Raw genomic sequence first — 11,070 nt, forward strand, 5'->3', positions numbered from 1 at the left:
AACACATGGCGGCTGCCATACTGAATAGCGATAACCTATTCATTTAAAGGTACGGCTTTGCAGCCTCCCTCATCTACAGGTACATAAATCATTTTACTCGGTAAAAAGACACACGTTTTTATAGCACACGTAAAATTAAACGAGCAAACAGACGTAAATATCAAAACAGGCCTAAGCCATAGTTGTCTGCTATGGCTATGTGAGTACCATTTGAACCAAAGTGAAGTTGAAACTTATTACCTTTTATTAGGTAACAGGCAATATGTGACACTTCCAATAAAATTTGTTCGTAAAATTTGACTCCAATTACCCTCATATGGACCTCTTGGGAATACAACACGCGCCAGTTCGTTTGCTCATAACCTTTAGTTACAAGTAACTGTTATCTCTGATAGCGATAACTTCAACAGAATAAGTGATGTTTATGCAGTGCTTGAAGTCACTTGGTCATTTCCACAGTGGTGCCCTTCTCCCGTCACTGCTACAGGCCTATGCCAATGCGCTGTTCTGATGCGAACCTCCGTACTTTGAACTGCGTCCTGTGAGACCAATTACAGAATCCTCTCACGATAGCCTGACAAGTACGTAACAACTGAAGCAAACCAATCCGTAATGCGGAGTTAAGGCCGGTCCTGACCCGGGGAACCTGCTGTGCTTTCCGTTCGTTCACGGCTGGATGACTTTCTCATCAGCCTCCCTCCCGGCCACGGCAGCGGAAAATGGGTCAGCGCCGTGATAGCGAACCAAAGTGGCCGAAATTGGAAGCTATCCCCGCGAAAGTTATTACGTTATAGCTGTGAAGTGGGTATAAAGGTAGCTGATCGAGGAGGGGGCAGTCACGAAACTCAATTCTTCGTCAACTCTCTCTGGGTCGTGCCTACTTTACTGCGAGGTTTCATTCTCTTTACTAGCTGATTTTTGATTCTTGCTACCGCTCAACGTTACGGCCTGGTCACAAATGTCGTCGTAGGAATGTCGTACAAGTCCAAACGTAGAAGATTCATATGTCGTGCATAATGCAGCTGCCTATTTTTTACGGAAAAGGTTGCCTTAGATCATTTCTGGCCGCTGGTTCTGTCACAGGCTGCTTGGAAATCCCTCAACATCAAAATCGTACGAACAACATATCACGAATGTGACCAAGCAGTTACTGCCAACTTTCAGCTTCAACCGGAGCGGCAAATACAGCACATATTTCCCGTGCAATTGTCTGCATGAAGGAACAGTCTGAAGGTTCAGTGCTGACAGATACAACTGGTCGGCGGCAGAAGGACACAATTGCCCATTAGTTTCCTGGCGCGGCCATGCTGTTGGTAGCATATCATTCTGATACATAAAGGCCAAGGACGGCAAGTCGTGTTGGTGATGTTGGAAGATTATCGATTCACACAAAGTATCATGATTCAGTCTGGTCAGATTTTTCACAACAATGCACGGTACATCAATTTCATCTCGACAATGTTGCATCTAGATTGTGATAAAACAGTAAAAATATGCGAATATTGGTGAAAATTTTAGTGTTTGCTAAACACATGTTCGTTCTGTCAGAAGATCTGCAGAACAAAATTGACTACGGGTAGGTGTTACATATGGCCTGGTATCCACCCTTTTCTCACTGCACATATTCGGCAGGGAAGAGGATCAGACTGGAGCTGGGATATGGGGGGGGGATATGTGACGTAGGTATAACGTTACGAATTAGTTTCCATTCCACGTAGAGTGCAGTACACAGACGCGTGATATACGTGTGGAACATCTGGCCATGTCCCAACTGCTGACTTTCCTGCTTTGTTATCTTAAGCCCCCTTATCTTCTGAAGACATCCCAGTGTCATTTCTATGCGCTGCACAACTTTCTGGAGACTTCGACCAGAAACTGCACGCTTGGAAGTGAAAAATTATTACTGTACGCACAGAAGTCATTAGGATGCAAGAACAGAGATGTCTTCCAATTGGACTGGTGCCTAGCAGTCTCCTCTCTACAGACAAGATAACAAGCTTGGTACGCTGCCAAAGTCACTTAAGACTTTAAACTATGCTTTGCTAGTCGTATGGTGTTAGCTAAATCTGCTCATTTTGTATGTCGGAAAGGTATGTGGATCAAGGAGAGCCATATGATTTAAATTCCTTTGAGACCTTTGAAGACTGTAGGATTTGGAGCTTGAAATTACCAGCATCGCAACGGCAAATTCAGCTGTTTTTATCAACAAGTCATCGCTTAAACATTCTGCAGTAGATATTGATATGATCTTGACATGATCTTGAATTGTTTCAGGAATCTTGATCAAGATAATTGGGAACTGATGCACTGAGTTTAGAATGGCATAGACGGGTCTCACCATGGGTTGACACAGCAATGCCAAAGATACCCATTATAACCAAACCTATACTGGTGGAAGTCCCGCAATTCCTCCTGCAGCAGCACATTTACTCAATAATGGGCAGTTTGAGCCCTCTGTGTCTCACTACTGGTAATTTGTGGTATATATTCGTTCCTCTTCCATACATTTTTGCTGACCCTAGAGCTAGACTGTTGTGCTGCTGTTGTAAAGGTCTCCTCGCCAGAAGTGTGGCAAACAGAAGAGTCATACAGCGGAGGATCAGTTCTTTGTTAACAGCCAGGGTATTTAATATAACAACAAAACTGGAGAACAAAGTAGAATGGGAACATACGGAGTCATTATGGATCAGAAGTGGGACAACGCCTATTTAGGTCACCAATCCCGTCTCAGAACACCCCATTTGTCGGTTTACGGCGTGACCTCTAACCCACGGTCTACCCATGGATCTCATCGACACCGTTTATTGGGTGCAATTTGTGGATGAAAGTGCCCCCGTCTAATGGATAATTCCAGTTGTAAAGAGACACTGAAATAAAGTCCCTCTCTTCATGGCGGCACTGTCCAACCGGAAAGACATTACCCGTCTGGGGTGGGGAGGTACAACCTTTTCTCCATCTATCTATCTGACTGACTCGCGAGCTCGGCGTAATCTACAAGTCGGTCAGCCACTGTTCCCGACCCATTTCCTGCGATCATTCATCAACAACATGGAGTCTGATGGAGGATAACAGTGGAAACTTCGGGCTTAGTTCTTCCATTTACAGGGGAGCAGGGAATGTATAAGCCAATTAATTGGTTGCGGCATTCCGTGCTTACAGGCTGAATGACGACGAGCATCTACTCTGCTCATATCCAGCCTCATCATGATGAACACTGGGGAACATGAGGATCCTTGACGAGGGATGAGTAGCCTTGTGGAAAGTTGTGCGCCATGCATCATACACGCTCCTGCGTTTATTCAATCCACGTCGGTCTGAGTTCCGAGGTTCAACCAGACTGAGAATTTGTCTGGCTGATTATTTGTAACCTGGGTTGTACTTTCGGAGGCTTTGGGTTTATCCAGCAGGCTGGGGTTTAGCCATGACAGTCATGTAATGGCGGCAGGATTGTCATGCAGGCTTACCGGTCCCTGAGGGTAGGAATAGGACAGCCAGTATCTAAGCCGCATGGCCGTTAGAGGGATATCATTGTCTTTGCGCGGTCTGCTACAGGTGGGACGTTCGCATCACCACTTCGCTATCATCGTTAGGCCCGATGTGGGTCTGCTGAATGTACCGAGACAAAAACACTGCTCAGAATGCCTGTAGGGCTGACATAACGCACCATTGATTGCTAGTGTTAGCAGATTACACAGCGCGGAAATTTTATCCACTTCCCGCTTCACTCCCGTCTGTCAGACCGGCGTCCCGCTCCGCAAGTTTTCTCGTTATCGCCACCGGTGATTACATTCAACAGATGGGCACCCTGAAGGCGAATATAGGCCACGCTCGATCGGGAACGGCCAGCACCAATTCACCGCCGTGGCAGTTGAATCTGTTCCCGTGTCCTTCTCTCTCACCTCTATCAATTACCTTTTATAGCCCGTGACCTGCCGCTCACTTCATTCAAACTAACATTAAACGTCGAGCAGGAACTGAGTCGTCTTCAATTATAAAGAACATTTTTATGGTGATGTTCGTCACGCAGGTATATTATAGGGAAGGACAGGGGGAAATGTATTGCACTGTTCCATGTACTTTGAGAACTCACATCTCAAACAAACAAACAATACAAATGACTTGAAGTAAATGTACACTTAACGCAAACGGATGTCCACCTGATATGCAAGAGTTATAGCTACACGTATACGATGGCGTAATTTAACCGTTGAGGGCTAAAGGAGTTTACACTTTAAATATTGGGCTGTCAGTCTGGATGGTCTAACAATTTGTCTGTGTACAAGATCCTGTCACCACCGTCTATAACCTACACGTCCGCACTACGTCTCTGATTCCCGCTTACTAACAGTTTTGAAGCAGGGTAACGCGGTTTACGCAGAGTGCATACTGTAATGGTGAAAATACTATTCATCACCAAGGATAGACACAGCACTATTAGTGCACACAACATTCAGTACCAGGGACAGACACAACGGTGTTAGTGTGCACAACATTCAGTACTAGGGACAGACACAACGGTGTTAGTGTGCACAGCATCTTGTACCAAGGACAGACACAGCGGTGTTAGTGTACACAACTTTCAGTACCAAGGACAGTCACAATAGTGTTAGTGCACACAACTTTCAGTACCAAGGACAGTCACAATAGTGTTAGTGCACACAACTTTCAGTACCAGGGACAGACACAACGGTGTTAGTGTGCACAGCATTCAGTACCAGGGACAGACACAGTGGTGTTAGTGTGCACAACATTCAGTACCAAAAACAGTCACAGCAGAGTTAGTGCACACAGCATTCAGTACCAAGGACAGTCACAGCAGAGTTAGTGCACACAGCATTCAGTACCAAGGACAGTCACAGCAGAGTTAGTGCACACAGCATTCAGTACCAAGGACAGTCACAATAGTGTTAGTGCACACAACTTTCAGAAAATTAAATTTCGTTAAACCGACTGGAAAAATGCGTCGTATTTATGATTCTCCAATAGTCAAATCATAGTTCGAAAGTTATGAATCTATTGACGGGGCTTCAGTTTTAACAGCCTAACGAGGAAACGTAATGACTGTTGTGATCACACCAAAACGTGATCTCATTTGCAGCGTGGATCAGAGGAGATTAAATAACTTAACGCGCGTTCAGATGATTTTTGTTACAGCTATTAAAAATATCGATTTATCGGTTGTTTGTGTTCAGGCAGAAACACCCTGTCATCAGGAGATACACAGGACCGTAGTTCATTAGGACATCCAATCTGCGGCCTGACTATCCCGTGTCGTTGTTCGTCTGCGGCCTCCTCAATACAGTCCGCCACCAGATCGTCATGTCGCCCAGTTGTTCGTGCTAAAGACCTAACGGCAGGCAAAAATTCCATTCTTATAACGTACGCACCTACTCATGACCGCAGCCTTGTGTACTGCGGTTTCTTATTAACCCTCATGAAGTTAAATGCGACTGTAACGTGGCGGGAAAGCCACATAATTGATGCCATGAGCACTTTTGCAGTGATACAGAATATTATGTCATAGTCATATTCGCCAGCGCTGGGCTAGGTGATCAGCTAGTGATCCTACCTTATTTCCCAGTTTCATCTGATGACCTATTGTTAAATCAGGTCGTCTGCCGTTTCATTGCCAGATTAACCCTGGACTTTACTGGTGAAAGTCGCCGTTTCTTAAACTCCATCGTTCTGCCCGTAACTTGTGGCTTAGATACTACCATAACCGACATCTCCAACAGATGGTGAAGTCATTCTATCTGGTTGTTAAGAAATATTCATGGCTGCGCGGTGGCTTACACTGATCATCACGGTATCGATTGGTCTCCTCGTGAGTTTTACTGGTCCTGGCGCCGCGAGTCTTCCTCCAGACCGGCAGCCTTCCTCCAGTTCAGGGCCACGGGCAGGTCAGCGCGCTCCTGCCTGCTTTTTGTGGTCCTCACGGTCTGGTGGTTTTTAGTCACTGTCTAACAACATACCATCCATCATTATTTGCACAGGAATACGCGTTATCTATAACTTTGTTCTGAAATAGTTCTTTAAATAACTAATGCTGTTCTCACGTGCAGTCTGGCTGCTCTCAATTTTCTGCCTCATTCATATCACTCGTCACAGAAGAAAAGCACCTATCATTAACCGCTGTGTCTTCCAGAGTTACCAGTACTCCATGTTATGAAACAATTAATAACAAAACTTACAGTACTTGTTAGATGTTGTCAGCTGCAAGATCAACTGTGAAAAAACGGAGATTTTACAGAAGGCCGGTCGGTAGGATGAAGGAGACTGGGGAAGTTTCAGGAGAGAGACCGCCACGTACTTGGAATTAAAACAAATAGCCCACTGCCCGGAAAAGAAACTTTTAATGGCGTTTACGCGTGGTTAGCAAAGGAAAAACATCTGTCCCATTACATTCTCAAAATGAATAGTTCCTAACAGTCTATTTAAATCACCGTAAAAATAGAAGCACTCGGGCGTTGCAGTAGCCCCCTCTCTGTTTACGGTTTCATCAGCCGGTTGTCCCTCTAGAGTTACAGCCCAGACAATGGAAGCTGATTGCACGGAGGAAATCCTATTTCTTTTCAACTTCTCTTTGTCGTTACTACCAAGAAAAGCAATCAATTTCTGCAATGGGCTTTTAACACTGATCAGTTCAAATTATAATCGATCAAGTTTCTCCAGCATTTATTAAAAGATAGTTTCCTTCGTCTAAAGATGTATGTGAGATACTGGAAAAGAATACAAATTAGCCACGAACTAGGCCATATATATTTTATGTACAAACTCTAGCAGAACGGTTTTACTTTTGTAGCTTTTGAAGTTACCGGCACTCCGTGTCTATGTCACCAGTAACTTTTCTATCACCATAGCAGAAGCATTAAAGCTTCTTACACAAAGACGACATTAAGTCCTAGGATGAAGTTAAAAGGGTACAAAGATCGTCCGTCACATGACAACATTCGGCAGACCGCCGGAAAAACCATAAATCTTTATACCTCCGCGATGGTTGCCAGAAGTACACTTTATGGTCGCGGGTACAAGATTACAGCAGTAGCCAATGGATGCCATCCGGATGCTAAAAGCACATTTCTCCTGATTGTCTTCTCATTTATTCAAATCCTGTCCTTGGAACTTATTATCCACTCAAACTTCCGCATCGGCGTCTGCAGACATCCATATAAAACCGCAGATACAGCAGGCACACACGTGGTAATCTTCGGAACTGCATTAACTTAGATGATCCGACATTTCCAAAATAGCGTTTTTGTGTCTTTCATCTTGAGTCGTTCAATTATTTAAGGTAGATCCACAAAGTGCATACACAGGGGAATCGGTGATGAAACGCCACTTTTAAAGCCTCGCGTAAGTCTGATGTCTCCGCAGGTAATCACTACAGACATGCAGGTTTGTAACTGTCGCGTGCTGTGGTCCAGGGATTAGCAATCCCGCTTATGGACGATAAGGTCGAGAGATCTTAAAATCCTTTCCTACCGTTGGTGTTTTCCCTCCCACCGAAGCATTTGCCATTTCCGGTGTGCTATATATACTAGTAGTAACTGGTTTCAGCCTAGTCTTAACGGTCAGTCTTGTTTAAACTATGAGTCTGACGGCACCCGTCAGCAGCCATGCATGTATGAATAAAAACACGAAGACTCCCACTCGCCTCACAAGTAAACACAAGATCACTTCGCGTTTACGCTAAGTTGTTATGAAGAAGATGTTTTCTTCATATTATTATTATACAGATGTATTTTATTTCTCCTAGTATGATAATCCGTCTAAGCCCATTATTACAATATCAATAGCTGATTGCAAAACAACACGAATGTCTGTAACAAGGTGCCAGCTATGGTTTGAATAGTCTTTATTATCCAATGAAAAACAATTAGCTTTCTTTCGCTAGTACAACACAGAACACACAATACAAAGAACCACGGAAAAGTTGTTGCTGTTGTTCTTGATAATGATGGCGGTAACCTTAAATAAAAATAAAAGCTATCATCATTTATACCACAGTTTTGGTCCGCAGAACGGACGGAAGCCCTCTTCCAGGTCAAACTAGTAAGTAGCCTTCAGAATTCACGCACGTTTCAGACGTTATCGTCAGTGATCACTTTATGTAGCACTAGAGAAAGAGCGGACGTCACGGCCACAGATTCCTGCATTCGTCATTCTCCATCAGCAACAATGCCTGGTGGAACCTGCCTGTATTATCTTCAGACTTATCGTTAACCCATCTCGCTTCTAGTTCGGCTGCAGAAATGAATCAACAGAAAATGAAGCGGAACACCCTTATCTCCGCAGGCACTAAGTCGGAGCCAATCCCTACGCTGACTGTGATTTTTATGTACGCTGACTATGATTTTTTACCTATTTTCTCCTCCTGGAGAGTAGTGGTCAGGGAAAGGCGAAAACACCAATAAACACTGACAATAAACCTTGTAGACCCTGTATATGCCAAATAACTAATGGGGATAAAACTCTTGATAACTGCTGTGCGATCCCCTGGCACCATTACAGTGAGCAAGCTCTATCTCTTTTTCCGTCGACTCAAGGAATATTGAACCCTCGAAGCTATAGCTATATAGCATATGACCATGACACACCTGAAATCCTTTGGCTCTGGTAACCTCACCATGACAAACACTTATCAAATCAGAACACCTAATGTACTGCTGAAAAGACAGGTACTAATAGGAAACAGGGGTGTAGGGACTAAAACGCAGGAGACATATCTAGGTGTGACCAAGGACATTATATTCTTGATGGTATCTAGAACAAAACAGCACAACGCAGCAGCAATATGCAATGAACCCAGGCATGTTCAACTCATTTGAGCTCTGGTTATCGTCCAGTGGGTTGAACTAATGTTTCGCTCTCCCTGTACAAAGCTGTGTAACGCCGAAGGGTGGTTAATACCGGATATACATGCACGGATACACGCTGTGCATTTGTTGAGTTGATAACTCTCCAGACAGGCCTTGAGGCTAAACCTGTCACGAACCAAGGGAACTACACACCACATTAGCGAAGTACAGTGATGTTAGTAAGACTACAGCGGTTGTCAGGTAGGAATACTGCTCATGTTGATGTGGGAACAGCACGATCTGACACATTACGCCTGCTGAATTAGGCTCTGGTCGAACTTCCGTTTTGTACTGCCTTTGTAAATTCAACAATCACGTCTATTTTTGAACAGAATGAACCCTGAACAAAGACTTTGTCTGTAACCGTTTACATCGTACCCTCTCGGTTTGTGTCCCAATCAATGTAACGTTATCAACAGTGTTTTCTAGTTTGATCCCTGCACTCCGTGTGGAATTACCATAACCTAACGTTTCAAGAGGTTGCTCCCCAAAAGGAATCGCCCTATTACAAGCAATTACCCCGCTTGAGTTGAACCTCCAGGTAGGGATCGGTTTATTGATCCTTCAGTTTGCCACAAAAGTGGAGAATGTTGTTCCAAGACGCGAATGTTAATCCCGGATTCAAATCCTCTAGCTTTAACGACCTTACTGAAGATGCAGTGATGATAGCATCGATACGTGGTATCATCTAAAGATGCAACCTTAAAGCTTTCCACTGCTATCTTTCTGTGTCAGCTTGAGAAAATAACTAAGGTTTAATCGACCGGTTGCGTTTTTGTAACGAATTTACCTTGCAAACTATCTAGCAACGTGCATTTCTTAACGACACTATGGATGTAACAGTTACAATCAATCATTACAGTTCAACAGTTCAAGTTGATACAGGGGCAAATATACGATTGCAAAACTGCATGAAAGAAAGGAAGAACATACTTAGATTGATCCTCTGGGAAAAAGGTAGAAGTCCATATTACCGCAGTGTTAATTGAAAACCACCGTTATCTTACATGGAGCTATTGAGAATTCAGCATACAGTGACTGGGTCTGTGAACATGCAAAAAAGACATTTTGATGCCGACTACTCGGTCGAAAATTTGGGTAAGTCCAATCCCTTGTGTTGAAAATTACAGTTTAAACTGCTTCATAATACTCGAGGTTTAGTTGTTCCATAGCTGTGATTTTCCACAATATCGTCCCTGATTTGAACTCGAATGAGGTGATTTTGCTGCAGTTGACTCTCGCTTTTTCCACATTATTATAGATTTCAAGCCCACTGAAAGTCTAGTACTTTAAACAAACCCTCCGGTGGTTCATGCCTTGCTATGGATTGCGAAGGCGTAATGATAGTCCTTCCGAATTGCTCGGGGCTGCTTTTCAGGAGTCGTCACTTCGTCTGGGCGCGCTGAACAAGCAGCGTTATCAGCAGGAGGTAGTGCAGGCTGTTTCAAGCTGTCTCTCCAAACTTACCTCTGACGAACCATTAGTTTTGACAGGTTTGTCTTGCGGTGTTCCCTACAAATCTGCAGGAGCAGACAGCGTACGATTGCGCGCCTGAGAACGGTTCTCCCTGTACGTATCATTCCACTCGCCGAATTCTTTACTGCCGAGCTTTAACCGATCAGCTATACAGGGGAAATGTAGAAAACTAGATTTAAGACATGGCCACATTACATCAAGACTGTCATTTACAACGGCAGATTTAAGTATATATTAATATTTGCTTGGGGAGAGGGCTGGCAGCCATATGGGGCTTAACGGAGCTTTTCGCGACGCTGTTTCGAGTTGCGCTAATTGCCGTCTCACATTTAGGGCCGTGCAAATTGGCACAGAACGCCAAGATGAACGCAGATCTACCCGTCTATGCGGAGTGTAGATAGAGTTATGTACCCGATAACTGTACTCTCTCTGATTGACGCAACGAAACTCCAAACTTTTTTACAAGAATTCAAACTGCAACTAGTTAACTAATACCGGACGTGGAAGGGGAAGGGGAAGAAAGAAAATCATGTGAAGACTTCGGCGCACTATAGAGTCTATAGTGCGCCGAAGTCTTCACATGAGTCTTCTTCCCAGACAGATATCTGTTCATGCATTATTTACCCATGATGAGGCAAACGTCTATAGTATAGACGTTTGCCTTATCATGGGTAAATAATGCATGAACAGATATCTGTCTGGGAAGAAGACTTATGAGGCTTAAGGAGGCTTTATG

The sequence above is a fragment of the Branchiostoma belcheri genome, unplaced genomic scaffold, assembly GCF_001625305.1.
Source record: "Branchiostoma belcheri isolate BF01 breed outbred unplaced genomic scaffold, Haploidv18h27 scaffold66, whole genome shotgun sequence".
In the NCBI taxonomy this organism is placed as follows: domain Eukaryota; kingdom Metazoa; phylum Chordata; class Leptocardii; order Amphioxiformes; family Branchiostomatidae; genus Branchiostoma; species Branchiostoma belcheri.